This window comes from Hyperolius riggenbachi, chromosome 10, assembly GCF_040937935.1.
Source record: "Hyperolius riggenbachi isolate aHypRig1 chromosome 10, aHypRig1.pri, whole genome shotgun sequence".
Taxonomy (NCBI): Eukaryota; Metazoa; Chordata; class Amphibia; order Anura; family Hyperoliidae; genus Hyperolius; species Hyperolius riggenbachi.
In genome coordinates, this window is record NC_090655.1 from 114690743 (window position 1) to 114711504 (window position 20762).

The 20762-nt window shown below is 45.0% G+C and overlaps 1 pseudogene; it reads right to left on the minus strand.

Annotated features, from left to right (window-relative positions):
- LOC137536720 (uncharacterized) overlaps positions 1-20762 on the minus strand; it is a 101682-nt pseudogene that overhangs the window by 26747 nt on the left and 54173 nt on the right.

Genomic DNA, 20762 nt, shown 5'->3' on the forward strand with positions numbered 1-20762 from the left:
TTCACAGATCCTACACAACTTTGGCTTCTTACATGGGTAGAATCCTTTTAAAATCGGGAACATACGTGGTCTTACTTCACGGATACAGTTTTTTACCAATCTATTCCCCAAATTCTTAGGTCTCCTAAAAACAACTTTCGGTTTGTCTGGGAGTGTAGGCCCTAATACAGGGTCTTCTTTCAAAATGTCCCAATTTTCTGACAACAACCTCTTGAATCTCTTGTGATCACGGGAATAAGTAGTAACAAAAGCAAACTCCGATCCACCAGGACAGGGATAATTTTTAGTGGTAATGGTTTTCTTAATGAGTCTCACTTCTCTTCCTTCTTTAACCTCCTGAGCGGTATGGACGAGCTCAGCTCGTCCATCACCGCCGGAGGCTGCCGCTCAGGCCCTGCTGGGCCGATTTGCTTCAAATAAAAAGCAGCACACGCAGCCGACACTTTGCCAGCCGCGTGTGCTGCCTGATCGCCGCCGCTCTGCGGCGATCCCCCGCGAGCAGCGGCGAAAGAGGGTCCCCCCAGCCGCCCGAGCCCTGCGCAGCCGGACCAATCAGTTCCGGCCAGCGCTAAGGGCTGGATCGGAGGCGGCTGACGTCAGGACGTCGGCTGACGTCCATGACGTCACTCCGCTCGTCGCCATGGCGACGAGGAAAGCCAAACAAGGAAGGCTGCTCATTGCGGCCTTCCTTGTTTGTTCTGGGCGCCGGAGGCGATCGGAAGAACGCCTCCGGAGCGCCCTCTAGTGGGCTTTCATGCAGCCAACTTTCAGTTGGCTGCATGAAATAGTTTTTTTTTAATTGAAAAAAAACCCTCCCGCAGCCTCCCTGGCGATCTCAATAGAACGCCGGGGAGGTTAAGGACTCAATCTCTCTTCATATATAAGTGTTTCATCATAACCCTTTTCTACGAAACGATCCTGTAAGATTTGGGATTGTGACCAATAGTCGGAATCCTTCGTGCAGTTCCTACGAATTCGGCAGAATTGTCCTCGTGGGACATTCTGCAACCAGGGAGCGTAGTGACAGCTAATGGCTTCTATATAAGAATTCCTATCACTCTCTTTAAAGAAACATTTGGTGTTCAAGTATCCATTTTCCACAAATATATTGAGGTCAAGGAAATTTACTTCTTTTTTGTTATAGTCCACAGAGAACTCTAGGTTCCAGTCATTAGTGTTAATGTATGTGATAAATGACACAAGGGAAGGTTCATCCCCCTGCCATACAAAAATACAATCGTAGATAAAACGTTTCCGGAAAAGTAGGGATTTTTTTCAAATGGGTGGGTAAAAATGTGCTTTCCCATGCTGCCATATAAAGGTTAGCTACACTCGGAGATTGTTTTGCCCCCATCGCCACACCCTTTCTCTGTAAATAAAAACTCCCATCAAACCAGAAGTAATTGCACACTGTGGAAAAATGGAAAAGTTCACAAATAAAATCCACCTGGCTGCTTGCCAAGTAGTCTGTGTCCTGTAAAGCCGATTTAATCACTCCTGCTGCTTTTTCAATGGGTATACACGTGTATAGTGACTTCACATCTGCCGTGCATAAATAACAGTCATCCCAATTTTTCACAATCTTTTGGAGGTCATTCAGATTAGTCAAAGTGTCAAGAGTGTCCTTTAAATATGAAGGTTTTTTTTTTATGAAGGGGTTTTTTGTACCAAGGGTTGTAAAAAGAAATCAATGTACTCCCCCACCCGGTAGGTGACAGAGTGAATCCCTGACACTATTGGTCTCCGGGTGGGGGAATAAAGAGTGGGAACCCCATGACTTCCCACAATGCACCAGGGGCTCACCGAGCGTTCTGACGATAAGGTGGAGCTGATCTACATCCGATTTCCCTGGCCACAGAGGTTATCCAGTCAGCAGCTCAGCGAATACACATCCGATGGCCCAAACGTCGACCGTCCCGTACTGCGTGTCCCCAACCAGCAGCTCGGGAGCGCGGTACCACCGGGTGGCCACGTAGTCTGTGTAATCATTCTCAAGACGAGCTGCAGGTAAAACATATAAAAAAGAGTATTTTCTGAACATTTTAGCTGGGAAGTCATTATATTTGTTTGAAGTAAGGGGGTAAATATATCTGTCAAAATGTAACTTTAACCTTCTGTTTTAGGCTTAGTGCACACCGAGCGGTTTTGGTAGCGTTTTTAGAACCGCTTGCGGATGTGGAAACGCTTGGGTAATGTATTTCAATGAGCTGGTGCACACCAGAGCGATAGGCGTTTTGAAGAAACGCATACTCCCGGGCTGCAACATTTTTTGGATTTCGGAGGCGTTTCTGCCTCCAATGTTAAGTATAGGAAAAACGCAAAATGCTTGATAAAATACACTAGGCCTTAAAGTCTTAATTTTGCCATTTAATATGTTACTTTTAAGAATGTTTGAGGTTGGATGTTGATACACTACATGGCAAAAAAGTACAAGGTCATTATTTGTTGAGGGGGTGGTACGCAAGTGTTACCCTCCATATGACATCACCGATGGTCTAGTAGTTTGTCAATATGGGGTTTGAAGAAGAGTCGAGTCCAGTACCACACTTGCGCAATGCACCTGGGGGATGGGGGTATTAAAGTGCCATTAACAGAAATTATTATGTTGAGTGGGGGCATTAAATTGTGTGGTGGAAAGATAATTATTATTAATAAAGATAATTATTTCGGTCTTGTCCATGTTGAGTTTCAAAAAATGGGAGGACATGAAGGAGGAGATAGCATTGAGACAGTCAGGAACACGAGCTGTTAGAGTTGCCAAGTCAGGAGGTGAAAGATAGATTTTGGTGTCGCCAGCATATAGGTGTTACTGGAAACCAAAGCAACTGATGAGGTGACCAAGATCGTAGGTGTAGCTAGAGAAAAGGAGAGGGAGATAAAACACTTGAGATCTGAGTAAAGCCAAAGTCACAGAGTTTGATGACTCCTTGCTTGGTGAGGAGGATATTCTCGGGTTTGACGTCCCGGTGGATGCACTGCCAGGAAAAGACAGTATTTACCACCTAGTAACATCATGAGCAATGGGGGAAGAAGGGGGATGGGGCAGAGGCAAGGTTCTCACTCTGTAAATTTCATGTGCAGTTTCCTGTAATGCGCATCATTGCGCACCGAATGTTAACCTTATTAATGGAAGGGCTTATATATAGCTATGTACACATGCTATAAAAAAAATTCAATGGAAATGTCCGACAATCTACAGATTTCGCAGTAGGAGGCGGCAATCCTTGCGAAAAATGTAGCCAAACAATGACGAGCTACCAATACCAGGGATTTTGCCAGAATTATCTGGTGGATCAACAACCTTGTTCTACAAAATGTACGCATGCTGTGCGTAATCCTGATCCCCCTTGCAGTATTTTAATTACTTAGCCGTTTGGAATATCGATTTGAGGACAACGTTGTGTGACAGAATCATTGTTTATTTTTGTCAAGGGTAAAGTTGTTTGCGGCGACGTTTGTATAGTGTGTGTATGGACCTTAAGAATAGGGATATAGCAGAGTTCTATGGTTGCAGCGGGACGTCTAGCTAACTTACGCTGTTTTTATGGCAGAAGTTGACAGCTTGTAGAATCTGCAGAACGATATTCTTCGTGAAGACATCTGGGACTCTGAAAAACACCTATACGGTAGTACTATTAGAGCTGGCCTGGAAACTGTACACTGAATTCAAGTGATGTGTGAGATAAAAGTATAACCTAAGTTAAGTCAATTATTGTAACTAATCTTTTTTTTTTTTTTTTTTTTGTAAATCAGCCTTTATTTAAAAAATAGCATATCGCATCATTATTACAAACAGTTTAGTTAGTATACAATGTAGCAGTGTGCCTCTTACTTTATGTCAGAATACAGTTAGAGAAAAACGTCAGTACCAAAACACATTCTAAAAAGGTGAATCAATCCGCCATAGATGGTGAGGAATCAAATAATTTGGCTTCCAGCAATTGCTGGAAGCTGAATTATTGTGTTTTAAAATAACTTTAGCTCCGTCTTCTGACGGCGCCGACGTTACTCCCTGTGCGCTGCAATAGCGGTAATTCCTATTACGGCCTATGATGACGCCGGCTGCGCCAAGTCTCCTATGCTGGATTCACTGTGTTCGTTGGCTGGATCTAGAGTTAGGATAGTGTTTCTAGTTTAGCAGAAGAAAGTGTTGCCACCATTCCTTACCTGTTGCCTCCTCCGTTCCCGCCCCTTCCTCCTCTCTGGCTCCTCGTGGGCAGGGTTTAAGTATGCATCCTCCAGGAGCTGCTCACAGCTCAGTCTGTCATCAGGGTCCATGTGCACACAGCCCTGCAGAAGGAAGGCATGTGATGAGAGGTCATTGTGTAACATTACTGGATAATTACCTCGTGTTTGAAGAAAAAAGCAAGGCATTTTCCTGTGTAGCATCTGTTCACCACTCATAGAATTGATTAGTTTTATAGTATTGCTTATGTTAGGATTATACTGTAATATCAGAAACCTGATCCAGCAGAATCTACACAAGTCCCAGGTATTCCAGAATATATAAAATATGCAGCCATGTCCCACTGATTTAGTATTTATACCGACATTTCCACAGTGCTGTACAGAGTACATAGTCATGTCACTTAACTGCCCTCAGAGGGGCCGACAATCTAATCCTAACATAGTCATATGTCTATGTATGTATTGTGTAGTTTATGTTTCGTAGTCTAGGGCCAATTTAGGGGGAAGCCAATTAACTTATATGTACGTTTCCGGGATGTGGGAGGAAACCAGAATGTCCAGAGGAAACCCACGAAGACACGGGGAGAACATACAAAGTCTGTGCAGATAGTGCCCTGGCTGGGATTCGAATTGGGGACCCAGCGCTGCAAGGTGAGAGCGCTAACTACTACCCCCATGCTGCCCATATGTTTACACCCAGGCAGAGCAGAGCTCGGTCAGCATAACCAAGCAAATGGAGCAAAATCATAATGTACTGTGCTAAAAATGGCTCATTTATGACATGGGCATACCTCACAGGAAGTACAGGAGTAATAGAGGAAACATAATAAAAGAGTAGTGATGGGCGAACATTTCCCGAACACTTACTGTTCGGGTTCGGGTGATGTCATTGAGCGCGGCTGCCTCCTCCCGCCACTAGGGGGTGCCGGTCCTCCCGAGAGCCGGCCGGCTCCTCCACAAGCCCCCCCCGCGCCCGCTGTATCATGGCGCGGGGGGGGGGGGCTTGTGGAGGGGCCGGCCGGCTCTCGGGAGGACCGGCACCCCCTGGTGGCAGGAGGGGGCAGCCGCGCTCAATGACGTCACCCGAACCCGAACAGTAAGTGTTCGGAAAATGTTCGCCCATCACTATAAAAGAGAGGTGATTAAAAAGACAGCATTAACATTGGCTTTGCCAGCACTGAAATTTGTCTAAGCACTACTATCCTGAACCTCTAGGGGTCAGAAGCCTCCTTTTTTACCTTCATAAATGCCATGGCAGCTTGCGGTGTATTCGGGAATCTCTCCTCCAAGGTCTCCTATAAAGTGTGGGAATAAAGTTTCATAGTTTATAGTTCAATAGTTTATCTAAACATACACCTTACTTTAAAACCGCCCCAAACTTTTCATAGATGCAAATACAAAACGTATATCATAGGCCAAAGCCGAAACTGTCACCAATCAATATTTGTATAAATCTAATCATCCGCTTATTAATTGTCATCACAGGGAAGATTTAGGCTCGGTTTACATGTGAGCCGATGCAAAACGGGCACGGAAAGTGGTTGCGCTTCGTCGAATTTGCATCCAGTCTGCGCTATATGCAGCGATCGCCAGTCGTGACCCGCAGCCGCTCGGGGCCTCTGTACTCAGTCTGCCAGCTGCTGGGCTGTGTACAGGGAGCGAGTGGCGGCGATCAGCTGCGGGACATGTGGGCTGTGGCCCTGCTGTAGCCCGGGGCAGATGCTTTCCCCCATAGGTAATATCCCGTCTGCCCAGGATTATCGCGGACTGTGCTTACCGCAACGGATCCATTTGCAGAGTAACAAGTGTGAATGGTTCCTATTTATAAAATAGGAGTCATTCACTGTCAGTTTGGCAGTGAGCGGAGAACAGACAAAGAATGACATACCGTATTTTTTGGACTATAAGACGCACTTTTTCTCCCCCAAAACTAGGGGGGGAAAGTCAGTGCGTCTTATAGTCCGGATGTACGATTTTAGAGTGCTCAGAACTTAGGATTCACCTCTCTGCTGATACGCAGCCTGAGCCCGCACTGCAGCCCGCTCTGAATCCACTAGCTTGGCTGGGATTGTTCACCTTCCTACTTCCGTAGATAAGCTCCGCCTACTTCCTCGTGTCTGCAGCAGCGTGTCCTCCTCCTGCTACTGCTGGTGGGTGAGTGAGCCCGTGGTATTCCCCAGGTCTCGCTAAAGTCCAGGCTGCATCCAGCTTCTCTGCTCTCACTCTGTCTTCTGCCTTCTCTGCACGGCATTATTTACTACTGTATTAGTCTCTCTGTATCCACACTCCCGTCCCGTAGCTGAGAGCAGACGCAGGACGGGCAGGCAGATAGACCACACATACTGTGTATATCGAGCAGAGAACAGCGTGTTAGAACCAGTCAATGCTGTCCGTTCATACACAGACAGCTCTTAGCACTAACCTGACCTTTGTGATCACTGTCCGTCTTGCTGTTTGATGTGAGGTTAATGATCCTTCCGACCTCAAAATGCCAGCAAAGCTCAGGTTACTGCTAAGAGCTGTCTATGTAAACGGACAGCTTTGACTGGCTCTATACACATTGTGCTGTGTACTTTATACAGTTCTCTATGTGCCTGATGTGCTCTCTCAGTCAAAGCTGTGAGATTAGCAATGCAGAGCCTGTGACAATTTCTAACATGCTGTGGTCTGCTCTGTATACAGTCTATATACAGTGTTCTATGTGCCTGTGGTGCTCTCTGTCACAGGCTTTGCATTGCTATGCTCACAGCTTTGACTGACTGTAATACACTGTGGTCTGCTCTGTATGCAGTCTGTATACAGTTCACTATCTGCCTGCTGTGCTCTCTCTGTCACAAGCTCTGCATTGCTATGCTCACTGCTTTTACAGGCTGTAACATGCTGTGGTCTGCTCTGTATACAGTCTGTATACAGTTCACTATCTGCCTGCTGTGCTCTCTGTGTCACAAGCTCTGCATTGCTATGCTCACTACTTTGACAGGCTGTAACATGCTGTGGTCTGCTCTGTATACAGTTCACTATCTGCCTGCTGTGCTCTCTGTCACAGGGTTTGCATTGCTATGCTCGATGACCCAGCATGCAGTGGCTAAGCTACTACAGCTGCTTAGCCACTGCTTTAGTTATCCTGTCTGCCCAAAATTTGTCTCAAGCTAGTGCTTCTGCCAAATCATTTAATTGGCTGGCCAGCTCTTCCTCCACACTGTACCTGCTGATCCAAAGCCTCCTGGAATTGGATGCAAATGCTGCCCCAGACTCAAGAGATCCCAGACTCAACAAATGCCAGTTGTAGTGTAGCTGGGAGAAGGCAGCAGGGGTTAATGTACTGTAGCTGGGGGAGGGGGGCGAGCATTAGGAGTAAGTGTAATGTAGTGCAGTGTAGTTACTGGGGAAGCAGGGTTTAGTGTAACTGGGTAGTGTAGATAGCGACAGCTTAGGGGGAGATAAGATCCATAAGACACTCCTGGATCATGGACGCACTAAGTTTACTATATATTTTTTTTTCCCTGATTTTTTTCCTTCTAAAACTAGGTGCGTCTTATAGTCCAGAGAGTCTTATAGTCCGAAAAATACGGTAGTTCTCTGTTCAAGTAGGAACACAGCAGTCAGGGATAGCTGTTTATTCCTTTTATTCACTTTTCTTACTCACTTATTCACTTTTCTTATTCACTTTTCTTACCTGGACACCTATGCCTGGCTTCCTATACAGGGGGGCACCTACACTTGGCTTCCTATACAGGGGGGCACCTACACTTGGCTTCCTATACAGGGGGGCACCTACACTTGGCTACCTACTTATAATGATGGTGTTTTTTTTTGGTCCCACAGCGGCAATAACGCATGGTACAAATTGTTGGGTGCTGTGCAATCACTCCAAATCTGGGGGGTGTGGGCACAACCTCAAAATTTTGCCTTAGGCAGCAAAAAGTCTAGAATCGGCCCTGCAGCCGTGTGCACAAGCTACCTGCCACATCGTCTGGGTCGGGTTCCGGGATGATGGCGCCGTTGAAGAATTTGTTACTGTGGAAGATGTACTGGTGTCGGGGGATCAGCCGGCCTGGGAAACAGATTCCAAACGTTATAATCACTTAAAGCAAAGCGGAGGCATAAGGGGGAATAAAGAGTGAACAATGATACCTCAGCGCACCAATATCAGCAGTATGGGTTTGTTTCCTGCAATTGTGCTGCCGCTCCACACCAGGTCAAACCAGCTGATATAGTATGGAAAAAGAGCAATACAGTACCTCTTCCGGCCGTACGGGTAGTTAATACCTCTCTCTGTGCAAAATCTTGCTGTAATCCCGATATCCAGGAGCGTACCTCCGCTCAGCTCAGCGTGGATTCAGTCTGACCATGACGTCCCCTGGTCAGCTGATACCCGAACTTCCTGTTCCTGGCTTCCTTGCGCTCCAACAGTGGCTCCATCCCAATGTCAGTGAAGGCAGCAGCGACGCTTCCTGGCTGGGGGACAAAACGAGCAACAATAGTGTACACTGTGCGCTTAAAGGAGCCACGCAGGGGGGGGGTTTCCACTTACTGGATAAAAGCTTGTTTATTGCACATATCAATCTGCAGCCTCACTTCCCGACTCGAGTTTCGGCACAATGCCTTCGTCAGGGGGTGGGGCTACAGTCACAGTGGGCAGATTAAATACATAAAACTCCTCCTCTCAAAAACAATTAACCCTTGCCTTATAAGCAGGGAAAAGGAGAAGAAGGACATCCAAATTCTTCCAAAATACATTGAATACACTAAACAGAATGGTAATAAGCAATAGTTTACAATAAATGATGATAAAACAATTGATCAAAAATATCTAAAATGTTAAAACAATAAAATTCATTCATCCCTAATAAAACAATTTAGGTCAATGTTGGCATTTAATCCATTCGGTGCTAAAGTCTGTAGCTGAAAAATCCAGCGGGTTTCCAATTGCGACAAGGTTTTTATCACATTGCCACCACGCCAATGTGGCGTGATGGTATCAATACCGTAACATCTAATCCCAGTAGGATCATGGTTGTGGTGTTTCAAAAAATGTTCAGGTACACTATGCTTTTTCTTTTCAGGGTGCATGATGTTATACACATGTTCCGAGCACCTTTTCTTCACACGTCTGCCAGTCCTTCCAACGTATTGCATGCCACACGGGCACTCCAATACATATATTACATTGATTGTATTGCACGTGATGAATTGATCTATTCTAAAGCTTCTCCCATTGGCTGTGGAAGTAAAAGTGGTCACCTTCTGTCCCCCAAATTCACAGATCCTACACAACTTTGGCTTCTTACATGGGTAGAATCCTTTTAAAATCGGGAACATACGTGGTCTTACTTCACGGATACAGTTTTTTACCAAATATTTTCCCCAAATTCTTAGGTCTCCTAAAAACAACTTTCGGTTTGTCTGGGAGTGTAGGCCCTAATACAGGGTCTTCTTTCAAAATGTCCCAATTTTCTGACAACAACCACTTGAATCTCTTGTGATCACGGGAATAAGTAGTAACAAAAGCAAACTCCGATCCACCAGGACAGGGATAATTTTTAGTGGTAATGGTTTTCTTAATGAGTCTCACTTCTCTTCCCTCTTTAACCACTTGCCGACCGCACGCTTATACCGTGCATCGGCAAAGTGGCAGCTGCAGGACCAGCGACGCAGTACTGCGTCGCCAGCTGCAGGCTGATTAATCAGGAAGCAGCCGCTCGCGCGAGTGGCTGCTTCCTGTCAATTCACGGCGGGGGGCTCCGTGAATAGCCTGCGGGCCGCCGATGGCGGCTCGCAGGCTAAATGTAAACACAAGCGGAAATAATCCGCTTTGTTTACATTGTACGGCGCTGCTGCGCAGCAGCGCCGTAAGGCAGATCGGCGATCCCCGGCCAATCAGCGGCCAGGGATCGCCGCCATGTGACAGGGGACGTCCTGTCACTGGCTGCACAGGACGGATAGCGTCCTGTGCAGCCCGGATCACCGGGGGGGGAGAGGTAGGAGAGGGAGGGGGGTGAATGTCGCCGCGGAGGGGGGCTTTGAGGTGCCCCCCCGCAACTAGCCTGCACGCAGGAGCGATCAGACCCCCCCTGCACATCATCCCCATAGGGGGGAAAAAAGGGGGGCGATCTGATCGCTCTGCGTGCACCCTGATCTTTGCTGGGGGCTGCAGAGCCCACCCAGCACAGATCACAACAAACAGCGCTGGTCCTTAAGGGGGGGTAAAGGGTGGGTCCTCAAGTGGTTAAGGACTCTCAATCTCTCTTCATATATAAGTGTTTCGTCATAACCCTTTTCTACGAAACGATCCTGTAAGATTTGGGATTGTGACCAATAGTCGGAATCCTTCGTGCAGTTCCTACGAATTCGGCAGAATTGTCCTCGTGGGACATTCTGCAACCAGTGGCGTAGTGACAGCTAATGGCTTCTATATAAGAATTCCTATCACTCTCTTTAAAGAAACATTTGGTGTTCAAGTTTCCAGTTTCCACAAATATATTGAGGTCAAGGAAATTGACTTCTTTTTTGTTATAGTCCACAGAGAACTCTAGGTTCCAGTCATTAGTGTTAATGTATGTGATAAATGACACAAGGGAAGGTTCATCCCCCTGCCATACAAAAATACAATCGTAGATAAAACGTTTCCAGAAAAGTAGGGATTTTTTCAAATGGGTGGGTAAAAATGTGCTTTCCCATGCTGCCATATAAAGGTTAGCTACACTCGGAGCTTGTTTTGCCCCCATCGCCACACCCTTTCTCTGTAAATAAAAACTCCCATCAAACCAGAAGTAATTGCACACTGTGGAAAAATGGAAAAGTTCACAAATAAAATCCACCTGGCTGCTTGCCAAGTAGTCTGTGTCCTGTAAAGCCGATTTAATCACTCCTGCTGCTTTTTCAATGGGTATACACGTGTATAGTGACTTCACATCTGCCGTGCATAAATAACAGTCATCCCAATTTTTCACAATCTTTTGGAGGTCATTCAGATTAGTCAAAGTGTCAAGGGTGTCCTTTAAATATGAAGGGTTTTTTTTTATGAAGGGGTTTTTTGTACCAAGGGTTGTAAAAAGAAATCAATGTACTCCCCCACCCGGTAGGTGACAGAGTGAATCCCTGACACTATTGGTCTCCCGGGTGGGGGAATAAAGAGTGGGAACCCCATGACTTCCCACAATGCACCAGGGCCTCACCGAGCGTTCTGACGATAAGGTGGAGCTGATCTACATCCGATTTCCCTGGCCACAGAGGTTATCCAGTCAGCAGCTCAGCGAATCCCTTTCCAATGGCCCAAACGTCGACCGTCCCGTACTGCGTGTCCCCAACCAGCAGCTCGGGAGCGTGGTACCACCGGGTGGCCACGTAGTCTGTGTAATCATTCACAAGACGGGCTGCAGGTAAAACATATAAAAAAGTATTTTCTGAACATTTTAGCTGGGAAGTCATTATATTTGTTTGAAGTAAGGGGGTAAATATATCTGTCAAAATGTAACTTTAACCTTCTGTTTTAGGCTTAGTGCACACCGAGCGGTTTTGGTAGCGTTTTTAGAACCGCTTGCGGATGTGGAAACGCTTGGGTAATGTATTTCAATGAGCTGGTGCACACCAGAGCGATAGGCGTTTTGAAGAAACGCATACTCCCGGGCTGCAACATTTTTTGGATTTCGGAGGCGTTTCTGCCTCCAATGTTAAGTATAGGAAAAACGCAAAATGCTTGATAAAATACACTAGGTCTTAAAGAGACTCCGTAATAAAAATTGCATCCTGTTTTTTATCATCCTACAAGTTCCAAAAGCTATTCTAATGTGTTCTGGCTTACTGCAGCACTTTGTACTATCACAGTCTCTGTAATAAATCAACTTATCTCTCTCTTGTCAGACTTGTCAGCCTGTGTCTGGAAGGCTGCCAAGTTCTTCAGTGTTGTGGTTCTGCTATGAACTCCCCCTTCCAGGCCCCTCTCTGCACACTGCCTGTGTGTTATTTAGATTAGAGCAGCTTCTCTCTTCTCTCTTATCTTTTACAAGCTGGATAAATCGTCCTCTGAGCTGGCTGGGCTTTCACATAGTGAGGAATTACAGACAAGGGCAAAGCTGTTTGCAGGAAGAAAAGAGCAGCCTGAAACTTCAGTGCATGAGAGATGCAGGGGGAAAGAAACACACAAATGATCTCTTGAGATTCAAAAGGAAGGCTGTGTACAGCCTGCTTGTGTATGGATGTATTTTCTATGTGTGGACATACTGTGCATCAACCTACTTCCTGTTTTGGTGGCCATTTTGTTTGTTTATAAACAAACTTTTTAAAACTGTTTTTAACCACTTTTAATGCGGCGGGGAGCGGCGAAATTGTGACAGAGGGTAATAGGAGATGTCCCCTAACGCACTGGTATGTTTACTTTTGTGTGATTTTAACAATACAGATTCTCTTTAAAGTCTTAATTTTGCCATTTAATATGTAACTTTTAAGAATGTTTGAGGTTGGATGTTGATACACTACATGGCAAAAAAGTGCAAGGTCATTATTTGTTGAGGGGGTGGTACGCAAGTGTTACCCTCCATATGACATCACCGATGGTCTAGTAGTTTGTCAATATGTGGTTTGAAGAAGAGTCGAGTCCAGTACCACACTTGCGCAATGCGCCTGGGGGATGGGGGTATTAAAGTGCCATTAACAGAAATTATTATGTTGAGTGGGGGCATTAAATTGTGTGGTGGAAAGATAATTATTATTATTATTAAAGATAATTATTTCGGTCTTGTCCATGTTGAGTTTCAAAAAATGGGAGGACGTGAAAGAGGAGATAGCATTGAGACAGTCAGGAACACGAGCTGTTAGAGTTGCCAAGTCAGGAGGTGAAAGATAGATTTTGGTGTCGCCAGCATATAGGTGTTACTGGAAACCAAAGCAACTGATGAGGTGACCAAGATCGTAGGTGTAGCTAGAGAAAAGGAGAGGGAGATAAAACACTTAAGATCTGAGTAAAGCCAAAGTCACAGAGTTTGATGACTCCTTGCTTGGTGAGGAGGATATTCTCGGGTTTGACGTCCCGGTGGATGCACTGCCAGGAAAAGACAGTATTTACCACCTAGTAACATCATGAGCAATGGGGGAAGAAGGGGGATGGGGCAGAGGCAAGGTTCTCACTCTGTAAATTTCATGTGCAGTTTCCTGTAATGCGCATCATTGCGCACCGAATGTTAACCTTATTAATGGAAGGGCTTATATATAGCTATGTACACATGCTATAAAAAAAATTCAATGGAAATGTCCGACAATCTACAGATTTCGCAGTAGGAGGCGGCAATCCTTGCGAAAAATGTAGCCAAACAATGACGAGCTACCAATACCAGGGATTTTGCCAGAATTATCTGGTGGATCAACAACCTTGTACTACAAAATGTACGCATGCTGTGCGTAATCCTGATCCCCCTTGCAGTATTTTAATTACTTAGCCGTTTGGAATATCGATTTGAGGACAACGTTGTGTGACAGAATCATTGTTTATTTTTGTCGGGGGTAAAGTTGTTTGCGGCGACGTTTGTATAGTGTGTGTATGGACCTTAAAGGATACCCGAACTGAAATGTGACATAATGAGATAGACATGTGTATGTACAGTGCCAAGCATACAAATAACTATGCTGTGTTCCTTTTTTCTTTCTCTGCCTGAAAGAGTTAAATATCAGGTATGTAAGTGGCTGACTCAGTCCTGACTCAGACAGGAAGTGACTACAGTGTGACCCTCACTGATAAGAAATTCCCCTTTTTTACCTCTTTCTTCCTCTCAGAAGCCATTTTCTGCCAGGAAAGTGTTTCATAGTTGGAATTTCTTATCAGTGAGGGTCACACTGTAGTCACTTCCTGTCTGAGTCAGCCACTTGCATACCTTATATTTAACTCTTTCAGGCAGAGAAAGAAAAAAAGGAACACAGCCTATTTATTTGTGTGCTAGGCACTGTACATACACATGTCTATCTCATTATGTCAAATTTCAGTTCGGGTATCCTTTAAGAATAGGGATATAGCAGAGTTCTATGGTTGCAGTGGGACGTCTAGCTAACTTACGCTATTTTTATGGCAGAAGTTGACAGCTTGTAGAATCTGCAGAACGATATTCTTCGTGAAGACATCTGGGACTCTGAAAAACACCTATACGGTAGTACTATTAGAGGTGGCCTGGAAACTGTACACTGAATTCAAGTGATGTGTGAGATAAAAGTATTACCTAAGTTAAGTCAATTATTGTAACTAATCTTTTTTTTTTTTTTGTAAATCAGCCTTTATTTAAAAAATAGCATATTGCATCATTATTACAAACAGTTTAGTTAGTATACAATGTAGCAGTGTGCCTCTTACTTTATGTCAGAATACAGTTAGAGAAAAACGTCAGTACCAAAACACATTCTAAAAAGGTGAATCAATCTGCCATAGATGGTGAGGAATCAAATAATTTGGCTTCCAGCAATTGCTGGAAGCTGAATTATTGTGTTTTAAAATAACTTGAGCTCCGTCTTCTGACGGCACCGACGTTACTCCCTGTGCGCTGCAATAGCAGTAATTCCTATTACGGCCTATGATGACGCCGGCTGCGCCAAGTCTCCTATGCTGGATTCACTGTGTTCGTTGCCTGGATCTAGAGTTAGGATAGTGTTTCTAGTTTAGCAGAAGAAAGTGTTGCCACCATTCCTTACCTGTTGCCTCCTCTGTCCCCGCCCCTTCCTCCTCTCTGGCTCCTTGTGGGTGGGGTTTAAGTGTGCACTCTCTAGGAGCTGCTCACAGTTCAGTCTGTCATCAGGGTCCATGTGCACACAGCCCTGCAGAAGGAAGGCATGTGATGAGAGGTCATTGTGTAACATTACTGGATAATTACCTCGTGTTTGAAGAAAAAAGCAAGGCATTTTCCTGTGTAGCATCTGTTCACCACTCATAGAATTGATTAGTTTTATATTATTGCTTATGTTAGGATTATACTGTAATATCAGAAACGTGATCCAGCAGAATCTACACAAGTTCCAGGTATTCCAGAATATATATAATATGCAGCCATGTCCCACTGATTTAGTATTTATACCGACATTTCCACAGTGCTGTACAGAGTACATAGTCATGTCACTTAACTGCCCTCAGAGGGGCCGACAATCTAATCCTAACATAGTCATATGTCTATGTATGTATTGTGTAGTTTATGTTTCGTAGTCTAGGGCCAATTTAGGGGGAAGCCAATTAACTTATATGTATGTTTCCGGGATGTGGGAGGAAACCAGAATGTTCAGAGGAAACCCACGAAGACACGGGGAGAACATACAAAGTCTGTGCAGATAGTGCCCTGGCTGGGATTCGAATTGGGGACCCAGCGCTGCAAGGTGAGAGCGCTAACTACTACCCCCATGCTGACCATATGTTTACACCCAGGCAGAGCAGAGCTCGGTCAGCATAACCAAGCAAATGGAGCAAAATCATAATGTACTGTGCTAAAAATGGCTCATTTATGACATGGCGTACCTCACAGGAAGTACAGGAGTAATAGAGGAAACAGAATAAAAAAGAGGTGATTGAAAAGACAGCATTAACATTGGCTTTGCCAGCACTGAAATTTGTCTAAGCACTACTATCCTGAACCTCTAGGGGTCAGAAGCCTCCTTTTTTACCTTCATAAAAGCCATGGCGGCCTGCGGTGTATTCTGGAATCTTTCATCCAAGGTCTCCTGTAAAGTGTGGGAATAAAGTTTCATAGTTTATAGTTCAATAGTTTATCTAAACATACACCTTATGTTAAAACCGCCCCAAACTTTTCATAGATGCAAATACAAAACGTATATCATAAGCCAAAGCCGAAACTGTCACCAATCAATATTTGTATAAATCTAATCATCCGCTTATTAAGTGTCATCAGAGGGAAGATTTAGGCTCGGTTTACATGTGAGCCGATGCAAAACGGGCACGGAAAGTGGTCGCGCTTCGTCGAATTTGCATCCAGTCTGCGCTATATGCAGCGATCGCCAGTCGTGACCCGCAGCCGCTCGGGGCCTCTGTACTCAGTCTGCCAGCTGCTGGGCTGTGTACAGGGAGCGAGTGGCGGCGATCAGCTGCGGGACATGTGGGCTGTGGCCCTGCTGTAGCCCGGGGCAGATGCTTTCCCCCATAGGTAATATCCCGTCTGCCCAGGATTATCGCGGACTGCGCTTACCGCAACGGATCCATTTGCAGAGTAACAAGTGTGAATGGTTCCTATTTATAAAATAGGAGCCATTCACTGTCAGTTTGGCAGTGAGCGGAGAACAGACAAAGAATGACTTAGTTCTCTGTTCAAGTAGGAACACAGCAGTCAGGGATAGCTGTTTATTCCTTTTATTTACTTTTCTTACCTGGACACCTATGCCTGGCTACCTATACTGGGGGCACATTTATTAGGCGACCTATAAAGGGAGCACCTACACTTGGCTTCTTATACAGGGAGCACCTACACTTGGCTTCTTATACAGGGGGCACCTACACTTGGCTTCCTATACAGGGGGCACCTATACTTGGCTTCCTATACAGGGGGCACCTACACTTGGCTACCTACCTATAATGATGGTGTTTCTTTTGGTCCCACAGCGGCAATAACGCACGGTGCAAATTGTTGGGTGCTGTGCAATCACTCCAAATCTGGGGGGTGTGGACACAACCTCAAAATTTTTCCTTAGGCAGCAAAAAGTCTAGAATCGGCCCTGCAGCCATGTGCACAAGCTACCTGCCCCATCGTCTGGCTCGGGTTCCGGGATGCTGGTGCCATTGAAGAATTTGTCACTGTGGAAGATGTACTGGTGTTGGGGGATCAGCCGGCCTGGGAAACAGATTCCAAACGTTACAACTCAATTAAAGCAAAGCGGAGGCATAAGGGGGAATGAAGAGTGGGAACCCCATGACTTCTTACAATGCACCAGGGCCTCACCGAGCGTTCTGATGATGAGGTGGAGCTGATCTACATCCGATTTTCCTGGCCACAGAGGTTGTCCAGTCAGCAGCTCAGCGAATACACATCCGATGGCCCAAACGTCGACCTCCCCATACTGCGTGTCCCCAACCAGCAGCTCGGGAGCGCGGTACCACCGGGTGGCCACGTAGTCTGAGTAATCATTCTCAAGACGGGCTGCAGGTAAAACATATAAAAAAGAGGATTTTCTGAACATTTTAGCTGGGAAGTCATTATTTTTGTTTGAAGGGAGGGGGTAAATATATCTGTCAAAATGTAACTTTAACCTTCTGTTTTAGGCCTAGTGCACACCGAGTGGTTTTGGTAGAGTTTTTAGAACCGCTTGCGGATGTGGAAACGCTTGGGTAATGTATTTCAATGAACTGGTGCACACCAGAGCGGTAGGCGTTTTGCAGAAACGCATACTCCCGGGCTGCAGCATTTTTTGGATTTCGGAGGCGTTTCTGCCTCCAATGTTAAGTATAGGAAAAATGCAAAATGATTGATAAAACGCCAGATCAGAGCGGTTTTCCAGGCGTTTGTGCTACAGTAGCTGTTCAGTAACACTTTACTGTAACAATATCTGTAATCTGCTACACAAAAACGCTACCAAAAACGCTTCCCTTTAAGTAAAAAACGCTACACAAAACCACAAAACGCTTCATAATAAGAGAAAACGCTTCAAAAACCGCTAGCATTTTGCGGATCTGCTAGCGGTTTTTGGTGTGCACTAGGCCTTAAAGTCTTAATTTTGCTATTTAATATGTAACTTTTAAGAATGTTTGAGGTTGGATGTTGATACACTACATGGCAAAAAGTACAAGGTCATTATTTGTTAAGGGGGTGATACGCAAGTGTTACCCTCCATATGACATCACCAATGGTCTAGTGGAGGAGAATAGTTTGTCAATATGTGGTTTGAAGAAGAGAGTCGAGTCCAGTACCACACTTGCACAATGCACCTGGGGGATGGGAGTATTAAAGTGCCATTAACAGAAATTATTATGTTGAGTGGGGGCATTAAATTGTGTGGTGGAAAGATAATTATTTCGGTCTTCTCCATGTTGAGTTTCAAAAAACGAGAGGACATGAAGGAGGAGAAAGCATTGAGAGAGTCAGGAACACGAGCTGTTAGAGTAGCCAAGTCAGAAGGAGAAAGATAGATTTTGGTGTCGCCAGCATATAGGTGGTACTTGAAACCAAAGCAACTGATGAGATGACCAAGATCGTAGGTGTAGCTAGAGAAAAGGAGAGGTCAGAGGGAGATAAAACACTTACTTAAGATCCGAGCAAAGCCAAAGTCACAGAGTTTGATGACTCCTTGCTTGGTAAGGAGGATATTCTCAGGTTTGACATCCCGGTGGACGCACTGCCAGGAAAAGACAGTATTTAGCACCCAGAAACATCATGAGCAAATAGGGAGGGGGGGGGGGGGCAGAGCAGGGTTCTCACTTGGTAAATTTCATGTGCAGTTTCCTGTAACGCACATCATTGCGCACCAAATGTTAACCTTATTAATGGCAGGGCTTATATATACTGTAGCTATGTACACACGCTATAAAAAAATTAAATGGAAATGTCCGACAAACAACAGATTTTGCAGTAGGAGGCGGCAATCCTTGCGAAAAATGTAGCCAAACAAAGACGAGCTACCAATACCAGGGATTTTGCTAGAATTATCCGGTGGGTCAACAAACTTGTTCTACAAAATGTACGCATGCTGTGCGTAATGCCGCTCCCTCTTGCAGTATTTTAATTACTTAGTCGTTTGGCATATAGATTTGAGGACAACGTTGTGTGACAGAATCATTGTTTATTTTTGTCAGGGGTAAAGTTGTTTGCACACCGTTGCTCGTTTGTTTGCGGCGACGTTTGTATAGTGTGTGTATAAACCTTAAGAATAGGGATATAGCAGAGTTCTATGGTTGCAGCGGGACGTCTGGCTAATTTACGCTGTTTTTATGGCAGAAGTTGACAGCCTGTATAATCTGCAGAGCGATATTCTTCGTGATGGCATCTGGGACTCTGAAAAACACCTATACGGTAATACTATTAGAGACGGCCTGGAAACTGTACGCTGGATTCAAGTGATGTGTGAGATAAAAGTATTACCTAATTCAATTATTGTTACCTTCATAAAAGCCATGGCAGCCTGCGGTGTATTCGGGAATCTTTCCTCCAAGGTCTCCTGTAAAAAATAGCATATCGCATCATTATCACAGTTTAGTTTGTATACAATATAGCAGTGTGCCTCCTACTTTATGTCAGAATACAGTTAAAGAAAAACGTCAGTACCAAAACACATTCTGAAAAGGTGAATCAATCCGCCATGGATAGTGGGGAATGAAATAATTTAGCTTCCAGCAATAGCTGGAAGCTGAATTATTATGTTTTAAAAGTAACTTCAGCTCCATCTTCTGATGGTGCCGAAGTTACTCCCCGTGCGTTGCTATAGCAGTAATTCCTATTACGGCCTATGGTGACGCCGGCTGCGCCAAGTCTCCTGTGCTGGATTCACTGTGTTCGTTGCCTGGATCTAAGCCCTGATCTAGAGTTAGGATAGTGTTTCTAGTTTAGCAGAAGAAAGTGTTGCCACCATTTCTTACCTGTTGCCTCCTCCGTCCCCACCCCTTACTCCTCTCTGGCTCCTCATGGGTGGGGTTTAATTATGCACCCTCCAGGAGCTGCTCACAGCTCAGTCTATCATCAGGGTCCATGTGCACACAGCCCTGCAGAAGGAAGGCATGTGATGTGAGGTCATTGTGTAACATTAGTGGATAATTACCTCGTGTTTAAAGAAAAAAGAAAGGCATTTTCCTGTGTAGAATTTGTTCACCACTCATAGAATTGATTAGTTTTACATTATTGCTTATGTTAGGATTATACTGTAATATCAGAAACGTGATCCAGCAGAATCTACACAAGTTCCAGGTATTCCAGAATATATAAAACATGCACCTATGTCCCATTGATTTGATATTTATACCGACATCTTCCACAGTGCTGTACAGAGTACATAGTCATGTCACTTAACTGTCCCTCAGAGGGGCCCACAATCTAATCCTACCATAGTCATATGTCTATGTATGTATTGTGTAGTTTATGTTTCGTAGTCTAGGGCCAATTTAGGGGTAAGCCAATGAACTTATATGTATGTCTTTGGGGTGTGGGAGGAAACCAGAATGCCCAGAGGAAACCCACAAAGACACGGGGAGAACGTACAAACTCCGTGCAAATAGTGCCCTGGCTGGGATTCGAACCGGGCACCCAGCGCTGCAAGGTGAGAGCGCTAACTACTACCCCCATGCTGACCATATGTTTACACCCAGGCAGAGCAGAGCTCAGTCAGCATGACCAAGCAAATGGAGCAAAATCATAACGTACTGTGCTAAAAATGGCTGATTTATGACATGGCGTACCTCACAGGAAGTACAAGAGTAATAGAGGAAACAGAATAAAAGAGAGGTGATTGAAAAGACAGCATTAACTTGGCTTTGCCAGCACTCAAATGTGTCTAAGCACTACTATCCTAAACCTCTAGGGGTCAGAAGCCTCCGTTTTTACCTTCATAAAAGCCATGGCGGCCTGCGGTGTATTCTGGAATATTTCCTCCAAGGTCTCCTGTAAAGCATGGGAATA